General features: G+C 40.6%; 1 pseudogene; it reads left to right on the top strand.

Annotated features, from left to right (window-relative positions):
* LOC111956353 (kelch-like protein 14) overlaps positions 1–20482 on the top strand; it is a 22998-nt pseudogene extending 2516 nt beyond the window's left edge.
* Positions 20483–22959: the final 2477 nt, after the last annotated feature.

Raw genomic sequence — 22959 nt, 5'->3', positions numbered from 1 at the left:
GAGAGGAAAGTTTAATTTATATCTAGGTGGATGGAAATGTGGTAGGTAAAAGTATTTTAAAAATGAAAAAAATATTAAGATATCCCATCCAAAACTACAGTGGGGAGAACAAGTATTTGATACACTGCCGATTTTGCAGGTTTTCCTACTTACAAAGCATGTAGAGGTCTGTAATTTTTATCATAGGTACACTTCAACTGTGAGAGACGGAATCTAAAACAAAAATCCAGAAAATCACATTGTATGATTTTTAAGTAATTAATTTGCATTTTATTGCATGACATAAGTATTTGATCACCTACCAACCAGTAAGAATTCCGGCTCTCACAGACCTGTAGTTTTTCTTTAAGAAGCCCTCCTGTTCTCCACTCATTACCTGTATTAACTGCACCTGTTTTGAACTCGTTACCTGTATAAAAAACACCTGTCCAACAACTCAATCAAACAGACTCCAACCTCTCCACAATGGCCAAGACCAGAGACTGTATAAGGACATCAGGGATAAAATTGTAGACATGCAACAGGCTGGGATGGGCTACAGGACCAATAGGCAAGCAGCTTGGTGAGAAGGCAACAACTGTTGCGCAATTATTAGAAAATGGAAGAAGTTCAAGATGATGGTCAATCACCCTCGTCTGGGGCTCCATGCAAGATCTCACCTCGTGGGGCATCAATGATCATGAGGAAGGTGAGTTATCAGCCCAGAACTACACGGCAGGACCTGGTCAATGACCTGAAGAGAGCTGGGACCACAGTCTCAAAGAAAACCATTAGTAACCACACTACACCGTCATGGATTAAAATCCTGCAGCGCACGCAAGGTCCACCTGCCTCAAGCCAGCGCATGTCCAGGCCCGTCTGAAGTTTGCCAATGACCATCTGGATGATCCAGAGGAGAATGGGAGCAGGTCATGTGGTCTGATGAGACAAAAATAGAGCTTTCTGGTCTAAACTCCACTCGCCGTGTTTGGAGGAAGAAGAAGGATGAGTACAACCCAAGAACACCATCCAACCGTGAAGCATGGAGGTGGAAACATCATTCTTTGGGGATGCTTTTCTGCAAAGGGTACAGGATGACTGCACCGTATTGAGGGAGGATGGATGGGCCATGTATCGCGAGATCTGGCCAACAACCTCCTTCCCTCAGTAAGGCATTGAAGATGGGTCGTGCTGGGTCTTCCAGCATGACAACGACCCGAAACACACAGCCAGGGCAACTAAGGAGTGGCGCCGTAAGAAGCATCTCAAGGTCCTGGAGTGGCCTAGCCAGTCTCCAGACCTGAACCAATAGAAAATCTTTGGAGGGAGCTGAAAGTCCGTATAGCCCGCGACAGCCCCGAAACCTGAAGGACTGCGAGAAGATCTGTATGGAGGAGTGGGCCAAAATCCCTGCTGCAGTGGTGCAAACCTGGTCAAGAACTACAGGAAACGTATGATCTCTGTAATTGCAAACAAAGGTTTCTGTACCAAATATTAAGATCTGGCTTTTCTGATGTATCAAATACTTATGTCATGCAATAAAATGCAAATTAATTACTTAAAAATCATACAATGTGATTTTCTGGATGTTTGGTTTAGATTCCGTCTCTCATAGTTGAAGTGTACCCATGATAGAAATTACAGACCTCTACATGCTTTGTAAAGTAGGAAAACCTGCAAAATCGGCAGTGTATCAAATACTTGTTCTCCCCACTGTAATGTGGCAAAATTGATGTACATACTGTACATTTCTTGTGTTTCATAACCAATGGTATCCTTTAAGTGACACAAAATATACAACACCAAATAGAAATTCCATACAAAATATCTGCTGTTGTGTAACATGATAATATCATGTTTATGAATCACTTACTAACTTTACGATAGCAACAGCCATTCTTTCTCTGAAGGATGCCATTGCAGTACCACCCCACTTAGTTACCAAGATATTTTTTACAAACAAGATTATATCACCCTCTCCATGATATTAATATGATATGTTCTGTGATCTGTAAACAGCTGGTTATCTTGTTTTTCCACGATAAGAGAAAGTGCGGAGGATTTCCGGTTTGTGAGCACATTTGGGCTGAATCTTTCACACATCACAAATTGCAGATGGGAAGCAGTGATCTTGAACAGCCGATCACATTTCCGTGACCATCTGACACCTTCCATTTAGGAAAATAATACTTTCTATCTTAGCATACCCTCTGCTGCTGCTGTTGCAGCCAGCAAAAGGAATTATGCCTGGTAGACTTTGTTATGCTGTAACTTCCAGATGGATTCTCCATGTTTTGTTTCATTGATTAGATTAAATGCTCTAATCTTTTATCTGTTTATTCTAGGCTGTAATCATCTGAGCTGTGCGTATTATTGACTTATTTCCCTGTATTGTTGTTGATATGCCTGTCACCGCAATGCTATTTCAATTATTGACACTGTAAGAGTATCAATATACAGTATGTAGTGATGATTGTATATTTTAACAAAAATAAATAGACTATTTAACATTTTGTAGAAATGCACAAAGCATGTAGTATTCACGTTTCTTAACTATTCCTACATTCCCACACTATTTCACACTATTTTGCATGTTCTTTCTCTGCATATCCTCTTTGTAGAAGGGCAGTGGGCACCGACCCTGGTCTTTGATAGCTACAGGGTGTCAGCTTTTCTTTCAGCCTAGAACTAACAGAATTGATTCTGCAAATCAAGGTCCTGATAATTAGTTGATTATTTCAATCAGGTGAGCCTTGCTGGATTAAAACCCTGTAAACCCTGTGGTTCTCAATGACCAGGGCTGGAAACCACTACTGTGGTTAGACCTAACCTTAACCCTAGTCATAGATCGAATACTAAACAGAAAAAAACAAATTGATAGTCYATGCCTAGCGCATTCATAAGCAGTTCATACTGTCAGCAAGTCAACTCAGGTCAAAATAAGCACACCTGGTTTTTGTTTGATAACAGAGTGGATGTAATGTTCAATCATATTTTTCAGAACATTCAATTGCGTTCCATAAAATATTTACATTCTAAGAAAATACCTATTTACTTCCTCTTCAAGGAATACGGAATGGTGCATGTAATGTGAATGTGACAGATACATATGAGTTGGGTTAACTGGTATGGAGAGAGTTGTAAATCACTGTACAGTGATTCTCTGTCTCAAGGGGTTTAATTAGTCCAGAAACTCTTCTCTTATCTGATGATTGACCCCCCCCACACACACTTCCTCCCTCCCCCTATCCTCACTGTAACAACCTACCACCATATAAATGCCCTGAAATTTGAAGACCAGTGGCCTCAGGAGACTGAGTTGCTACAAAGAGCTGAAAGAGTTGGAAATGGTCATTTCATAGCACTAGGGTGGCTCTCTGGAGACTTGGGTAATGTCGTCCTAATTGACTGTGGTATTATCTTATGGCAAACATTACAGTCCCAGACAAACTCCAAAATAGGTTATAGCTAGGTACTAGAATATGATTATACTGTATGTTGAGCCGTTTAAGGTTGGAGTACTGTATAATCAATATTATTATGTTTTAACTTGATAAACACAAATTCATTGAGTAATATCTAGTGATGGACATTGCTTGAAACATGTATAGAGTACCACAATATGAGTCATAATACCCATAAATCATAGCGGTCAATTGTTTTTCCATTTATTTTTACCATTGGGGATTTTAGAAACATTTAAAATAATGTCTGTATTTCGTGTAGGCTTACCCTGCCGAGACGTTTTGATAACCGTGTAAATCTCTCTAAGACAAGGTGACTTTTATGAATATATTCACCTGTATTTACCCCCACCAAAATGAAATGCTAATTAGCTGCTAATTAATGCTATCATAAAGAACTACAAATGCCCTGATGATCTGGACGAGACTGCCGAATCGAGGCAAAGGTGAGATTCTCTGGATTAACTTTCTAATGTTAGCTACATTTGGTCATGAATAAATTGCCTATATTTATTTAAATAAACAATTCTGTGAACTGTCTTGTGCAAGTTTTAAATTGACACAATAACTGTAAGCAAAGTGATGATGTGCAAGAGCTTGCAGGGATCTGTAGTCTTGCATGATGTCTACTTTGATGCTAATTATCTTTTTCGAATCTGAGAGTAAATAGTGCCAAATATATTGATAGAAGTCAACTTGACCGAGAGAGATATATATGGCTATCAAAACGTCATGCCAGGGCAAGCCTTTCCCTATGGGAAAAATTGAATGGTGGAAAAACGATTGGAACCATTTCCCTGTTTGACCGCTAGGTTTTATGGGAATTATGAAACCTCCACTGTGGGGCTYTATAGCCAAACCACTAGATGAGTACACAAGATGCTCAGATGGTCTGGTTACATTTTACAAGACTCCGGTAGTAACTGTATGATCTATAAACCASACTGGGTTGAGAGGTGGTACTGTCCTGTTGTCAAACATTCAACCATCAAAAGGCATCAAGAAAGATTCTATCTTTTATTAATGTTAAAACCCACTGTTTGTGTGGCCTACTATTATCGGATGGTGTTGCTCTATTTCATAGTACATGAACAAGCTCATTTATCCTTATCCGTCATTGTATAACTTGTGAGGAGGTATCTGTCAGTTCTGGTCCCGGGGGACCCTTGGATATGCACGTTTTTGCTCCAATTGCGCTCTTTATTTAATTGACAGTTCAGTCCAACCTAATAAGTGCTATAACAGATTTAAAATTGATTTGCTTGAATGTTTTGTTTTCACGGTTTGCTTTGTGGGAAAGACATGTTTCATCGACTTGCTTTGTTATTTAGCCCCTCAATATGACAATTGTGATGATACATCAACCTAAATGCAGCATATAGTCAATTAAGAATGACAATGTAATTGTATGTGATGAAATAGTATAGGTAATTGTATGTGATAAGATATAGTACCCCGTGTATTGAGTGACACTAAAACCACATAGTTGTAGCACCAAACAGTTGGATCAAACAGTTCTGAACTTMATTTAATCAATTTTAGAATAAGGCTGTAACGTAACAAAATGTGGAAAAAGAGTAGGTGTCTGAATGCACTGTATATATATATATGTAACATGTTGATAACATTGGTAGACATGGTCTGACTCATGGAACCATCATGAGTTACAAGACAACAAATATCAGATATGTGGTGTGTCTTTATTAGAGTTGACAGTGCATCTGTACACCTACTATAAGGTGAAATTATTTAGAAATGCTGTCAAAATGGGTTGTGAGGCCTATCCTGTATGGGCTCATTTGTAGGGACAGGCCACCAGAGGTCTCTTCACAGTCCCCAAGTCCAGAACAGACTACTGGAGGCTCACAGTACTACATATATCCATGACTACATGGAACTCTATTCCACATCAAGTAACTCATGCAAGCAGTAAAATCTGATTTAAAAAACAGATACAAATACAACTTATGGAACAGGACTGTGAAGAGACACAAACAGGCACAGACACACGCATACACACACACGATAACATACGCACTATACACACACGTACACATCGATTTTGTGTTGCAGATATGAGGTAGTAGAGTAGTGGCCTGAGGGCACACACTTAATGTGTTGTGAAATCTGTTGTGAAATGTAATGCAATGTTTTTAATTGTATATAACTGCCTTAATTTTGCTGGACCCCAGGAAGAGTAGCTACTGCCTTGGGGATCCATAATAAATACAAATACACTCATTCCTTTCTATTGTGTAGGCCTACAGTAGACCTATGTCCATGTCACAATAACTATTCTATCAAGCTACAAATATCTGATAACTTCTGCTTTTAGATACTAAAATAGCTATATAATGGATGTTTATATGCATAGCAATTTAACTTGCTACAATGTGGCTGGTTATTGGAATGAGGATGAATTTATGCTCCCAGAACATAATTTTGTCAAACATATACAAATATGTTTTATAATTWAAATTATAAAACTATTATTGGTAATATCATACTCTACGTCCAAATGTGAGGCATATAATCCACTAAAGTTGGACTAGCAGGAGCAGAATGAGATGAGAGGTTATTTTGGCGATGGAGATTAAGGCAGGGGCTTTTTGTCATTTGTGCGAGACAAGCCATTCATTCATCCATCCAGTTCACAGCCAAAAAAAGGCTGGTCCCAGAAATTAGCAGTTTCAGCTCAGCAGCAAAGTCGTTACGGTCATGAGTGAAGCAAGAGAGAGAAATTGCTAATTAGCAATGCGCACTTAAAACTACGCGGTTCTCTCTATAACAGCGAGGGAAGACTCGGTTTTTCTCACCCCTTTCTCTTTTCTTTCTTCCATAGATGTTAGAATCGCAGTCATTTTACTGCTCACAGTTTTACAATAGCTTGCAGCCATCAATTTTGCGAGTCTCTCCAGCATCCATACCCCTGCATGGTCTCTCTCCACCGGCCATGCACGACCGTTTCTTCTCCCCAACCGTGGATTTCCTATTACTCTCGTTACGACTCACTGAGCCCAGCCCAAGGATAATGATGTGTGTTTCTTGTTGTGTAGCATAAATTTGTCACACGTTAATTTCTTCTTCTTCTTCTCTTGCAGAGAAGAGCACAGCTCCCTCTCACACACTCACACACTTCTTGTTTAATTCAGAAGAACCAAATGAATCAACGCCAACAAATAACCTGACAATAGTGACTTTATGAGTGAGAATCAAATAATTAATCTGTGTGCACACCGACCATAGACTTTAAAAAAGGAAAAGAACTCACTAAAAAAAGCGAGAACAAAGAAAAATCAATGAGATTATTGGGAACCTGAAGCTTTTTACAAGCTTCGTAATCAGGTAAGGTTTGGCTTGATCTGAAGCAAGACTGCTCACATCATTTAAGTTGTGACAGGCCGCTTTAGAGAATGTGGCGAATACGAAACAAGGTAGTACAGGACGCTTATATCAAGTTTACAAACATTTTTTCATGTAGTAAATGCAATTTTTAGCGTGCTTTTAACTAATCATTACACACATCGTATGTCATTTTTCATTTATATTTACTGGTATTTGCGTGCATACTGAATTAATTTTAATTTCCTAAACTCCGCTACTCACTAAACTTATAATATAGTGTCGTATTACTCCAGGTAAAAGGGGAAAAAGCTTCCGCACCGAGCACAGTGATGTCGCTGTGTGAGGGACAAACTAATTGCTTTTGTACACTCCGTGCGTGCGATTTGTGGATGTGTAAATTGATCATTGTGAGAGTGCAGCAAGATAAGAGAGAAACGATGAAGTGTTACTGAATGGCTGCATTTTATCTTTGCAAAGGGGTTGCCTTTTCCCTTATCAACAACTCTTAAATTGCGTTACAAAAAGAGAAGCGCTGCAGCATACTCCTCTCATCAGTTTGTTTTGGCAATGCGCGTCAAACCGCAGCGTCAATTGAAATGATCTTGTCTTGAAGAATGCAAATAGCAATTGAACGGCACAATTCTATTAGGACAATACGTTTTTATTTTCTCTTGTCTTCCGACATGAGCCAAGTTGAAATGATTAGCCTACCGGACCGAACTATACTTGTTCATTGCAGAATAGTATCGGCGGGAGCAGCATTGATGGCTTTACCGGTTCGAACGGCGCGTCATTTCAATTATATACTAACCATTATCGTATCGGTGTAACGTGAAGGTTATAGAGACAATTCTCCTTCCTGACCTGTGATGATGATATCATGTATTTTATTTCATAGATAAATGGCTAGATGTAGGCTAAATGCTTGCATGTGTATATGTTGCCTAGGTGAAGTCATGTCCAGATCGGTGGTGATAGAACATCCACCTTTGACCCTACACACAGTGACACCCTGCTGCACGGGCTCAACCTGCTATGGAGGAAACAGCTTTTCTGTGATGTGACTCTTCACTGCCCAAGGACAGCAGTTCCACTGCCACAAAGCAGTGCTGGCGTCCTGCTCTCAGTATTTCAGTGTCTCTTTTTCTACAGTCATATGCTTCAACAACGAGGGGGACCAACAACAGCAAGGAACCAGGGGGGACAGTGACCCCATCTTCCTCCCCCGATGACAAGCTGATGGCAAGCACCCGGTCCATCAACAACCTGGTCCTCCAAGGCTGCTCCTCCATCGGACTACGGCTAGTGCTGGAGTACCTGTACACTGCCAACGTCACTCTCTCTCGGACACTGTGGAAGAGGTGCTCTCGGTCAGCAAGATCCTTAATGTCCCCCAGATCACCAAGCTCAGCGTTCAGTTCCTCAATGACCAGATCTCTGTACAGAACTACAAGCAGATCTGCAAGATCGCAGCACTGCACGGCTTGGACGAGACCAAGAAGCTGGCCAACAAGTACCTGGTGGAGGATGTGCTGCTGCTGAACTTTGAGGAGATGTGCGCCATGCTGGACGCTCTGCCGCCCCCGGTGGAGTGCGAGCTGGCTCTCTTCCAGATGTCTGTGCTGTGGCTGGAGCATGACGGGGAGACTCGCATGCACTACGCCCCGGACTTGATGTGAAGAGCTGCGCTTCGCCCTCATTCCGGCCCCGGAGCTGGTGTGAGAGGGTGCAGTCGGTTGACTTCATGAGGAGTGACCCAGTGTGCCAGAAGCTGCTGATGGATGCCATGAACTACCACCTGATGCCCTTCAGACAGCACTGCAGGCAGACCACAGCCAGCAAGTGAGGATGTACACACACATGCATGCACACGCACGCACGCACGCACACACACACACACACACACACACCACACACACACACACACACACACACACACACACACACACACACACAACACACACACACACACACACACACACACACACACACACACACACACACACACACACACACACACACACACACACACACTAGGTTAGTAAAGATACTACCTTGTACACTTGGATAAGTTTAGGGTTAGTGAGGATGCTTTAGAATGGTCTAATCTACCTTATTTTCCATACCATCTCAAACTATAAATGTGTTAACTCCCTGTTAAAAAATGTAAGTGCTGAAAAGATGGAGAAACATAACTTCCGTCAATAGGAAGATAGTTGAACAGTACATTCAGGCATTTCTTCCAAAATACGAGTTATCTCATTATTCCCAAAAATATATAGGTCACTTATAATTAAACATAGACACACTTGTAAAACATATTACATAAGAGCACATGAAAACTGCTATTGACATAACCTGGGTAGATATAACCTATAAATACATAACCTATACATTTTTGAATAGCTTGACAAGAGCAAGGAAACAATTCATGGATTATAGAGTTGTAGGTCTGGGTGATCCATACCGAGAATGGCTACTTTGTTTGCCTTACCTACAGTACAACCATGGCTTGTCATGGTGTGTTCGTCATGATCAGCATTTTCCGAGACAGTTAATGGACAGGAGGAAGATGATTGATTGGTGGTGCTTGAAGCTGCTGTTGTTTAAAACCTCTTGAAACATCGGAGTTTGTATTATAACTCTGAAATATTATGGAGCAATTTTCACTTTTACATTTGTTGAACATTATCTTCTTAATTCAGAAACAGTAGGCTTTATGATTGGAAAACTAATCTCACAGTATTGGAGAAAATAGAAATAAACAATTATCTTGCACTTGTGGTGTATAATGTATTTACCAGAGTAATTTATGGCATGGTTAATTTCCTTATTTATTTCTTACAATATCTTTATGGAGCACACTACTGTTTCCCTATCTAATGGAAATCAAAGAAAAAGTTATGAGCAATGGAGAGGACCTCCATGTCCTGGAGCATGTTGCCATGCCTAGTAGTCTCCTTAGTGAGATGTCCATACATGGGCCCAGATGCAGCATGGATCTAGGATCTAAACTTCTCATATTAATATCACATGCCACTGTTTCTCTCCCCTCAATTAATCTGCATTATCTATGTCCAGTGGTCATTTGCATATGAGAATAACCCCGAAAACACATGAGTGGGCCATTATCCAAATGGATGCACTGAGACAGTGGTCATTTAGTCATAAAAAATAACAATACAAATGTCTGGAATTAATGGCCAATGTTGTTAAAACGACTGTTACTWTGTGGCTAGTTGTTTAATTGCATTGAACTTCATTCAAAACAAGATGACTGGACTCAATGTACAGTAAAGTTCGTGGCTCGGCTATTTCACAAACAAACCCCCAGAACTCAAGAATATGTTGAACAATTGGTTCAGAACTGCCACATGGAGTCTTCACCAATGGAATAGCAATATTGATCTACTCTACTGTATATTGCCCAGTCATATTTGCGTCACTGTAGAAACCCTGTAGAAAGGTTCTGATGACTTCACACCTAATTGAACAGATATATTTAGGGTGTAAACCCCCTTTGGACAGAAAGAATATGAAAAGCAAGCAGGTTCATTTTTTTCACATAAATGTAGAGACAAACAGTTGTGATGTTACAAAGTCTAGTTACTCTGTTATTACCATGTTATTAAATAGATACAGTGTTCAGGTTAATACACAATGTTGTTAAGATGTTACTACTATGATCTACATAGCTCATATAGTGTTGGCCAATAAGGAAGTGTCTACATGATGGGGAACATTATTTTGTTATCTAAATCTTTCATATAGGATATGCTACAGTTCAATGACTTCCAACACAATGAAGTTGTAGTGATCAGTTGCAGTTGACTTGGTACTATAATGAAAAAGCTTGTATTTTTGTTTGATGTTGGTGGTTGTTTTATTTAATCTCTATCTTTATTTCCTACCTCTTATCCCCACACCTCAACCCCCCTCCACCCCAACCCCATCCAAACCCCTCCACACCCACTTTACTTCAGGATTCGTTCCAATAAGAGGATGCTGTTGCTGGTGGGTGGCTTGCCTCCTGGACCTGATCGACTCCCCAGTAATCTGGTCCAGTACTATGATGACGAGAAGAAGACATGGAAGATCCTCACTAGTGAGTAGTAGCCCCGTCTTTTACCTGAAGCTTCTTCTGTTAAATGCGTCAAATGAATCAACATTCTATCAACATCATATTTTATATTTTTTCAACATGCTGATGTTGAACATCAATCGATTTTTTGGGATGATTTCACAAAAATTCGTACACAGTTTATGTCTCATTTTAACCAGATTTCAACCCACGAATCAACAATAGGATTTCAAGGGTTGGTTTATTTCAAATGTAATGTTACGAGGCTTTGCCTTTAGCACAAGAAAWTTTTCTGGTAAAATGAGGGAAGAAGGAAGAAGTTCCTCAAATTCCTAGAGGTAATGGTGTATTACTAGCACTTTTAGTACGTTTTTAATCAGAGCGTGACTTTACAGGCACACCAYCATGGCATGGAGTTTCCCTTGTTTTAGCTGAAATCTCCTGGCAAAGACGCATGGCCAGATTTATAGTCATCTAATGACATAGTGGCGTGTAGATGTAACATTATAGAATGACATGTTACTGTCCAATATATTAAGATACAATATATTATTATTGAATATTGAGTATGCCAGATAGATAGTAGAGTTAAAGAGAAAAGAAACATCCCTCCAAGCTAATAAAACCATATTGGTATTTGGACATGCATCGACAACTTGAAAAACCTTGCAAAGCTAAAAGCACATTTTGTGGGTATTCTTTGCCCAATAATTTACAGATGTAGGATCTTAATATGATCTTAATTTGAGCCAGTTTGCTACAGCTTGAAAATAACCCTGCAGCAACAGGAAATGTGAATTATTATGTGGATTATAATGAATGGGCATTTTTGTAGGGGTTGACACGTTTCGTTAGGGAAGTGGAAATTAGGAACTTTAGAAGTCTTTTTAAACCTTGAATACACTGCAAGTTTGCATTTCCTGATGTGCAACAAAATAGTCAACAAAGTAACCCTTTACACTCATACCCATATACAGATTGAAAATGGAAGATTTGGGCACTGATAAAACGGCTAAATTGGAACGCAGTGGCTGTACAGTAACATACTATACATGATGTCAGCGCTCTATCCTTGTGCTTCACAGCACTGTATGAGTTTTGACTGACAGCCGTTCTGAACTTGAGCACCTTGCGCGACAAGAAGTTGCCCCCATTGGGCAACTTTTGCACATTATTTGATGTCTGAGTGAGGGAAATGCTGTAAATTAAGAGGACTCAATGTATTTTGAAAGATGACTCATTGAGGATTATAATAAATACTGCTTTGATGTCACACATGCAAGCCAAACACCTGTGAGTCCAAATGTGCACTTGTCATATACAGTGTCAATGTTTATGATCATTATGTTCGATGTACAGTTATAAGATGACATGTTGTCATACCCTGGGTTGTTCTGAACAGAATTAGCCTATTTTTGTTTATTGTGAAGAAAATTTGTCGGGCCACAGACACCTGAATGCACAAGACTCCTTTCTATGCGCACCAAAATTACAATGTTTCTCTGAAATGCCTTGTGGAAGCCTAACACTGTAAGATCGTATTTTATAAATTAGCTAGTCATGTTGGCAATAGAAGAGGCTTTCAAATGATGCCCACCTGATCCAGATAGCGATTTATAATGGACCGTTTTTTGATTGCGTAAACACCAACAGTAATTGTGTGATGGCGGGGATGCAGGGCTGTGTTCCAAACAAAACAACTACAAGTGTGCTTGCTCTAGTTCCTCAACGGCACAGCTAGGAGAGCTCAAAAAGTACCTTTTAGTTGAAGACTGTTCTTTGAGTCATAAAAGTGCATTGAAATGTCTTAGGAACTGTGAACACTTTGGAGAGGTGTGTGTCCACTTGGAGACAACAACAAAAAACCTTATTTTGCACCTACCCCACATTTTCCAGGAATAGTCTTATCATGTTACTGAATGTAACCAGAGTATTTTCAGTTTTCGTTATGATCAAATGCGGCAAAAAGTACAGTAAATGTAAAAGGCACATAAAATCAACAGTCTAATGTTTGGATTCAGTCTTGTGCCAGGTTGTTTTCTAACCTTTGGTGTAATAATTTCCCCATAATCTGTAAACTGTTCCCTTTCAATTGCTACCATAGTTATTTCTTCTGTAAGAAATATTTCAATTTAGCCCTATCCATATAGGCCAATTCCCACGAGTGTAAAGGGTTAAGATCCTACACCTGTAATGCTTCTGCAAATACAAAGAACAAGCTTTCTATTACACTACTTGCCTCAAGATATAGTGTCCTATGCTCTCTCTCCCACCTGTCTATGTTGACCTTTTGAGAGACACCACTATATTCTTGCCAATTTCCAAAGGTCAAACAAGTGCTAATGGAAAACCTTATCTGTCCTTTGCATCATCATCTGTGTCCATATTGAGTTGTTGTCCTCTGGCCTGGCAGGGAGCATCTCTCACTAATGTCGCTCCATTCATACATATTAACCACTGGTCTAACTCCCTACTGTCATCTCCTACACTCTATTCTCCCAATACAATACAACTTTATTGTCCATTTGTCAGAACTGCTTTCAATCACTCCCATTCAACACACTAACAACACTTGTCTCACACATGCCCATAGTTATTTCTGGTCCTGGTCTGATATTGCCAGTGTCATGTACCATGATACCATTTCAACACATACCATCTGTAGCTAGACAGAATTGTAGCAGTGGTTCCAACTACAATGCAACTGTCTGCTGTCTGTCAACACTCAACAAGCTACATTTCTGCTCTGTTATCATTAGTGTTACATTAATGGTATTTTAACATTTCCTCTTGATTTTCTCAGCCATGTTACCAGAACAGGCATGCATACACAACGACTTTCAGCCTCATTGATATTTCAGTATTGACATTTTTCTCATTAAAGCTCATTGGTATAAAGTGTAACAACCAAAAGGTCAATGGGGATTTCCATTATTCAAAACTAAAAGTTAACACTCAAATGGTCCGTGTCCGTGTGGAAGGACAAAACTGCAAAATCATCCCCTTAACGTAACACATCGATAACCACCTGATGTAGCTGCTACACAATGGATGTGGAATAGAGGATGATTAACATTCAATCATAACTTTTCAATGAGGCGAAGCCTGAGAGGGATAGCGTTTGATTAAGACATTTATCAACACAATTTAGGGAGATTCTGATCCCTCTTGTCGCGTCCGATCACTGCAGCTCGTCTGTTCTAGAAACTAGAGGAACTCTTGCTTGCCATCTAGTGTACCTATCGCAGCGTGAAGAAGCAGGGAAGGGAAGGAAGACAAAGACATTGGCTCAGTTAAAGTAGTGACTCTGTCCACCGCTGCCTGATTCTACAGTACCTGAGCCAACCCGGCATTAATACCTCATGGCTTCAGAAATCCATCTTGATCTAAGCACAGTACTGAACAAAAGAATGCAATGTGGTGGGATGCAACACTAACGATGTTAGATGGCTGTAGTAACGCAACGTTGATTGGTGCAGTTGCCGTGGAGTCATTCAGTCGACCCCAACCAAGTGTGTTTCTATGCTGAGGTGTCTGACTCCCTCTAGTGAACCTGAGAGCTTACTGTAAAGCCAAGGCAAGGCCAATTCTAAGGGATTGGGTTTCTGCCACATAGTGGTTTTACAGTTTAGGCTCCAGTGGTAAATATGGAACAATTTAAATGTATTTTGATATCAACATCTATGAACATCATGATCCCTGATTCAGAGATAGATCTTATTTATTTTCAGGCTGTAATGTACAAGACTATCAGAATAGGAGTAAAACGAATAAATTAGCAGACTTGAACATAAGTTATGGACAGTAAAACCATCGTTCTGAGTCTTTTTATCCTCAATACCATCTGATTTACCCTCAGTGGAGAGCAATGTTTTTTACAGTATCAGAGGTTGTTTACTAAGAGCAGAAATTGCAACACAACAAAAATAACCACTCGTTCAAATCTCTTAACATCGACTAAATGATAACATTAAGGCATGTAAAGGAAATCTACCACCTACACCCTCTTGCCAGTGTGGTGCACTGAAGTCAGGGAGTAGAATCCCCTTCCCTCAAGATAAAGCTGTTAGTCCTCCTATCTACTGTATCTGAGGCTCTCCACCTTCAATGGAAGACCTCTGCATGTCACACACCCTTATTGAAGATAAAGCTGTGTAAGTCAGTATCTGTCTGAGATAGACTCCCCTCTATGAGAGGAAGACCTCTGCATGTCACACACCCTTATTGAAGATAAAGCTGTGTAAGTCAGTATCTGTCTGAGATAGACTCCCCTCTATGAGAGGAAGACCTCTGCATGTCACACACCCTTATTGAAGATAAAGCTGTGTAAGTCAGTATCTGTCTAAGATAGACTCCCCTCTATGAGATGAAGACCCCTGCATGTCAGCCAGCCACAGCTTTTGAGATTGCAGAGCTGAGGAGAGGAGAGGCCAATCGGAAAGAAATGAGATTCAAGGCTGTCTAATTTTACAGCAACTGCAATCCATCAGACTAGCGGGGAGGTGACGGTGGAAATGACGGATGGAGACAGACAGGTGGGCTTTACCATGCCACTGATTTACGCTCAAAAGCCCACGCACGGTGCGGGCCTCTAGATTTATTGAGTGAACATGATCATGTTCATTATGACTGTCACCTAAGACCGTTTCTCTCCATCTCAACGGGGTCACTTTAGCAGGGGAAGATGGAGTGGAGAGAGGGAGAGGGATAAGGAGGTTCACCTAGACATTCACACAGTAAACAGGCAGGGAGACTTCACCACCACCAGGTGGTTGGGGGCGTTTGGCCTTCATGCAGTGTGTTGTCAAATGTGAAACAACACCAATTGTCTGAATACTGGATTAAAAGGAATTGTTTAGATTCTTTTGGTTGATTTTGTGCTAGAGTTTGGAGTGCAAGTTACTGCTCTTTCACACACAGTATAGAGTTTTTACTGGATGTCAAGTTGTGACATGGTGAGGTAGAACCCAGGAGCAGAGAAGAGAACCAGACAAGGAACCAGTGCTTTAGGAAAAAATGTAAATACTTTACTGGAAAACGTTCAACACAAGGTACAAAGTAAAACTGGGAAAACAACCAACACTAAGAGTGGAAGTCACTCAGGAGACAACACACACAGCAAACAAATCAAGCTTCTGCAAAGGGTGACAGAAAACATACCTCTCTAAAAGTAAATAATAATTAGTAACAAAAACACCTGTGTCATTATARTCTCTAGGGCGGTCTCTGCCGCCCTCTGGTGACAAGTGGAACCATGACACCACCATTATGTGTCCTGCCTCAGCCAGTTTCTGACATCCTCCACTGTTGTCTTGTGTCTCCCAGTAATGCCTTACAACAGTGCCCATCACTGTGTGGTGGAGGTGGAGAACTTCATACTACTGCTGGGTGGAGAGGACCAGTGGAACCCCAATGGTAACATCACTACTGATACTACTACTACTGCCAATACTTATACTAATACAAAAAAAACGTATATAGTATTTATATTCATAATTCACATTTTATTGCCACTCAACATCTTTAGAAAGGATAGGAGTGGCCATATTAACTGTTTATGGATCTTGAATCTGACATGTATTTTGCAGGAAAGCACAGCACTAATCATGTCAGTCGGTATGATCCACGATTCAACAGTTGGATACAACTTCCGCCTATGCAGGAAAGGTAAGTCAATGCAAACAAAATTGACTAAATAATGCAATACAAATAGATGTGGGAATTATTGTACTGATTATTAACACTGAATTATTGCAGGGTCTGTATGTTCTAACCATTCCATACAAATAGCTTAGTGGTTAGAGCAGTTAGGGTCAGTAACTAAAGGTTGCTGGTTCTAATACCCGAGCCGACAAGGTGAAAAATCTACCGATATGCCCTTGAGCAAGGCACTTAACCATCATTTGCTCCAGGGGCGCCTTACTACTATGGCTGACACTGTAAAGCATCACATTTCACAGCACCTATCCTGTGTATGTGACAATAAAACATCTTTGTTTATTTTTTTACATACAGAGGTTATAACTGAGTTGTAACTTTGTCCACCAAGGCTTCCACCATGCACACACACACACAGACGCACCGCACTGCACGCACGGCCGCACGCAACGCACGGCACGCACACACACACTCACATACACACACAATGCCACACAACCCACCACACACACCACACACCAACCCCCCCCCCCCGCCCCCCCCACCCACACACACACACATCACCCACTGTCCTGGTTGTTTTAATGATGTTGTCTGGTTGACACATCCTCCTCAGGAGAGCCAGTTTCTTTGCCTGCTGCCTGGATAAGTACCTGTATGTGATTGGTGGGAGGAACGAGTCGGGCTACCTCTCCAGCGTGGAATCCTACAACCTGGAGACTAACGAGTGGAACTACGTGTCCTCCCTGCCCCAGCCCCTAGCCGCACACGCTGGAGCAGTGCACAATGGGAAAATATATATCTCAGGTCAGACCTCACTCATTTTATTTAACCTTCATTTTAATAGGTTGTCCCATTGAGGTCAAAATACCTATTTTACAAGGGAGACCTCACGGATCATCTCAATGGAAATAAGTTCATGTTGAAAATGCAAAGCTGAAAAATGACTAACTCAGACACAGTAAAAATGAACAGAAAAAATCTATTGATCTGGAGTGATTAGTGCAGGACTGCTAAATATCACTTATCAATGCATACACAGACTCGTTGATTTCCCTGCACACTTAGTCGGGATGTGTAAGAACCAACGCTGGAGATGAGAAGCAGGTACGGCGAGTGAACATTTAATATAGCACAGACATGGAACAGGACAGGAACAGTGTCAGAACCGGGGAACACAACGACATATGACAATCAATGCTGAAGCGGGGAAAAGAGCTGGGGAAGAGACAGATATAGGGGAGGTAAGCAGAGTGATGGGTCAATTGATCCTGATGTGTCCATTCATAGCTAATAATAATGTCTTTATTTGTGTGTCTGCTATACCACTATAGGTGGAGTCCATAATGGAGAATACGTTTCCTGGCTGTATTGCTACGACCCCATCATGGATGTGTGGGCCAGGAAACAGGATATGAACACAAAGAGAGCCATTCATGCCCTGGCTGGGATGAATGACCGTCTCTACACTATTGGTGGCAACCATCTGAAAGGTAAAGACTGGCATGTCTCAGCTACTCTATTTTTTGCACATAGCCAATGAATGAATGTGGAGTAGAAGATGGATCCTCTGAATACTAGTATATTCTCTATATTCTCAGGGATGCTGTCCACTAATGCTCAATTGGATTCAATAGCTTGACCCATAAAGCCATATGACCCCTCTAGCTTGTCCTCAGTTGAGCATTATTCTAGGAATATTGCAGTGTGGAAAATCACAATGAGGGTTTCTCATCGTGTTTCCTTTCTGCTGTGCTCAGGTTTCTCGCACCTGGACGTAATGCTGGTGGAGTGTTATGACCCCAAAGCGGACCAGTGGAACATCCTCCAGACACCAATCCTGGAGGGACGCAGTGGCCCCGGCTGTTGCATCCTGAACAACAGCATCTTCCTAGTGGGAGGATACAGCTGGAGCATGGTAAAGGCTCATTTCACTATCTTTATCCTACGTTAACGCTTATCCTAGGTTTAGTTGAAATGCTATACAGTATGTATGATTGTGTGTGAGTATGAAGTTGTATTTTCTTGTTTTAAAAGCACAATAGCTTAGGGTATGTAGGCCTACAGTATGGGTTTAGGAATACCAACAATCTGGTGGCTAGATTAGTTTCAGTCCTGATAGAGACAACCATAGGTGGGACACCGTGAAATACCTTTACATTACCTTGAAACACCTTTGAAAAACCTTTAAAAAATTGCCCTCATAGACACATGCCCATGTATGAATTAATGTAATAACGATGTCTCAACTGCTGTATTGCAGGGAGCCTACAAGTCTTCCACCATCTGCTTTAGCCCAGAGAAGGGGACCTGGACAGAGCTGGAGGGAGAGGTGGCAGAGCCCTTAGCAGGCCCATCCTGCTCCACTGTCACATTGCCTGCCTGTCTGCCCTTCAACAAATAACACATCACTAGGTACGACAGAGTAGCAGGAGAAGTAGGTGAGGAAGAGAATGGGGAGATGGAGTGATGGTGGAAAGGACCATCGATAAACGAACAGTTGTTAACAAATTTTGTGATGAAGTACTCCAATCAGCCGATGGAATGTGTATAAATTATTTTTTTACTGGTTTGACAAAAGAGCACTTTCGTTATTATTGCCTACTGAAGGTTTGAAAAAGTAAGTTATCATGTATTTCCTGTATTTAAACCCCATCTGTGTTGAACTTCTTCCAGACAATGGACACATTTCATATCAGATTTTTCTTTAATCGATAGTAAGTGTTTTTGGCTTATCTTGATATAACTAGCACGCATAGTGTTGAACTGAATTGTAATAGCTTTCAAAAATCCATTTGTATCTTGTTATTAGTAGGAGACATCAATCAAAAACAGAATGCAGTGCTGTTAAAAATAATTGTCACTGTAAACTGTCTGTCAACCAAATCACACTGAAACGGAACTCTGGTTAATACCCACTGGGCACAGAGGTCAGTTCAACGTCTAGTTTTGATTTACATTTGGTTGAGTTGTCAACTAACTTTAATTCAACATGAAATCAACACAACATTTCACCATGTCATTGGATTTAGAGTTAAAAAAGTACGAAATAACCTTACGTTGATGACTTTTTGCTAATCTAATTAGTTTTCCACGTTAATTCAAAGTCATCACATTGATTTTGGGGGTTGAAATGACATAAAAACAACTTTGATTTAACCAGTTTGCCCAGTGGGTATGCTCATCTTTTTACAACCAAAATCATGATTCTGTGTACAGTATATTGTAAAGCAGAGACATACTAACAGTTGATCTGCTTGTTAGATATCGTTGCCATACTGTACATGTGGCAAAGGAATTCTTCTCCCTCCAAGCTGCAAGCGAGAACACTTTTTACATTCAAAATCTATTCTGATCTTTGTAAAAACGGCACTAAAAACTGATAGGATTATTTAGGGGTGGTACAATCAAATGATTATTATTTATTGCTAGCCATTGATATACATTGGTAGCAATGTTAACTGAGTGATAAGGTGGGTTTTCTGTGGTTTTGTGTTCAATGTTACCTGTTAATGTTTAACAGAGCCTATTTCCAGAGATCACAATTCCCCTCAAAAAGAGTATATCCCATTTAAGATAAGGATAAAGAATACAGTGGTCCTTAATGCACTAATAGTGAACTTTAAAAACACTGTATATAAGAATGGTTCACAAAACTAAAAGTTTGCTGAATTGTTGTTACCTTTAGTTATACTAAGTTCAGAAACATGATGAAAGTGAATTGAACTGTCATGTATACATCCTACTCTTTTGTCTAMGTAAGTGTGCAAGGTCCACACTGAATATTGGTACCTGTTGAAATACATATAGATAGGGTATGTTGATTTTCATTTTTGTAAATAATCGCTTGCAGTGGAAACATTTTTGTGCACTCAACCTGGGATTTATTCTCAAATCCTGTTATGTCCTTTGCATTTTAGAATATGAAAATAAAAAGGAAACTTGATGATTACAACAGTCTCTGAACCTTGTTGCAGGTACTGCAAATCTATCCAGTCAACAAACCCTCACTTTACATAGAACTTCCAGTATACAGTGCCTTGCAAAAGTATTCATCCCTGTCATACGGTGGGTGTAGCTGGTGCATGGAAGTCAGGCGCAGGAGAGCAGAGATGAGTGAACAAAGAAGCACTTTACTGAGGCAATAGTATGAACAGAACACAACCGCGTCACAAAAACAAATGCCCAAAGAACAAGTGAGGCAGCACAAAGTACAACAACCAAGTACAAAGTACTGGCTGACACAAATCACGGGTACAAATAAAACCCGGCGCAACACAGCCTGAAGCGTGCCAACCAAGACAATAAACAATACCCCACAGACATGGAGGGAACAGAGGGCTAAATACACATAGTAATCATGAGGAGATGTAAACCAGGTGTGTGGAAAACAAGACAAAACAAATGGAAAAATGAAAGGTGGAGCGGCGATGGCTAGAAGACCGGTGACGTCGACCGCCGAACGCCGCCCAAACAAGGAGAGGGACCAACTTCGGCAGAAGTCGTGACAATCCCCCTTGGCATTTTTCCTATTTTGTWGCAGTACAACCTGTAATTTAAATAGATTTTTATTAGGATTTCATGTAATGGACATACACAAAATAGTCAAAATTGGTGAAGTGAAATGGAAAAAATTGCTTGTTTAAATATTTAAAAAATAAATTTAAACGGAAAAGTGGTGTGTGCATATGTATTCACCCCCTTTGCTATGAAGCCCCTAAATAAGATCTGGTGCAACCAATTACCTTCAAAAGTCACATAATTAGTCAAATAAAGTCTAATTGTCACATGATCTGTCACTTGATCTCAGTATATACACAGCTGTTCTGAAAGGCCCCAGAGTCTGCAACACCACTAAGCAAAGGTCACCATCAAGCAAGCAGCACCATGAAGACCAAGGAGTTCTCCAAACAGGTCAGGGACAAAGTTGGGGAGACGTACAGATCAGGGTTGGGTTGTAAAAAAAAATCTGAAATTATGAACATCCCACGGAGCACCATTAAATCAATTATATAAAAAAATGGAAAGAATATGGCACCACAACAAACCTGCCAAGAGAGGGCCGCCCACCAAAACTCATGGACCAGGCAAGGAGGGCATTAATCAGAGAGGCAACAAAGAGTCCAAATATAACCCTGAAGGAGCTGCAAAGCTCCACAGCGGAGATTGAAGTATATGTCCATAGGACCACTTTAAGCCATACACTCCACAGAGCTGGGCTTTACGGTAGAGGGGCCAGAAAAAAGCCATTGCTTAAAGAAAAGAATAAGCAAACATGTTTGGTGTTCGCCAAAAGGCATGTGGGAGACTCCCCAAAACATATGAAGAATGTACTCTGGTCAGATGAGACTAAAATGTAGCTTTTTGACCATCAAGGAAAATGCTATGTCTGGCTCAAACCCAACACCTCTCATCACCCCGAGAACCCCCAGAACCCCAACCCCAATTTTTTCGTCAGGGACTGGGAAACTTGTCAGAATTGAAGGAATGATGGATGGCGCTAAATACAGGGAAATTCTTGAGGGAAACTTGTTTCAGTCTTCCAGAGATTTGAGACTGGGACTGAGGTTCACCTTCCAGCAAGACAATGACTCTAAGCATACTGCTAAAGCAACACTCGAGTGGTTTACGGGAAACATTTAAATGTCTTGGAATGGCCCAGTTAAAGCCCAGACCTCAATCCAATTGAAAATCTTGGTATGACTTAAAGATTGCTGTACACCAGCGGAACCCATCCAACTTGAAGGAGCTGGAGCAGTTTAGCCTTGAAGAATGGGCAAAAATCCCAGTGGCTAGATGTGCCAAGCTTATAGAGACATACCTCAAGAGACTTGCAGCTGTATTTACTGCAAAAGGTGGCTCTGCAAAGTATTGACTTGGGGGGGGGGGGGTGAATAGTCATGCACGCTCAAGTTTTCTGTTTTTTTGTCTTATTTCTTGTTTGTTTCACAATAAAAAATATTTTGCATCTTAAAAGTGGTAGCCATGGTTTGTAAATGACACAACCCCCCCCAAAAAATCAATTTTAATTCCAGGTTGTAAGGCAACAAAATAGGAAAAATACCAAGGGGTGAATACTTTCTCAAGCCACTGTACAAGGGTGTTACTAGATCCATTAAATCTATAGACAAGAAAGCCATTGAGACATTTCAATGTAACAACTCTCAAGTAGATTCAGTACTTCTCTCTTAGTACTTTATATCTACAGGGGTGAAATATGCTATGAAAGTGATGCAGCATTTTTCAGGAAGTAGCCTTGTGTCACGATCGTTGTTACGTGAAAGAAGGAGGACCAAGGCGCAGCGTGAAATGAACACATATTTAATCGACGAAGAACACTTACAAACTAAACAAAACAACAAAACATGAAGCTATAATAATGACAAGTGCAGACACAGGCAACATAGACATAGACAATCACCCACAAACTAC

The sequence above is a fragment of the Salvelinus sp. IW2-2015 genome, linkage group LG32 (genome assembly GCF_002910315.2).
Source record: "Salvelinus sp. IW2-2015 linkage group LG32, ASM291031v2, whole genome shotgun sequence".
NCBI classification, from domain to species: Eukaryota; Metazoa; Chordata; class Actinopteri; order Salmoniformes; family Salmonidae; genus Salvelinus; species Salvelinus sp. IW2-2015.
The sequence above is the reverse complement of the archived record's forward strand: the minus strand, read 5'-3'. Positions and strand labels throughout refer to the sequence as shown.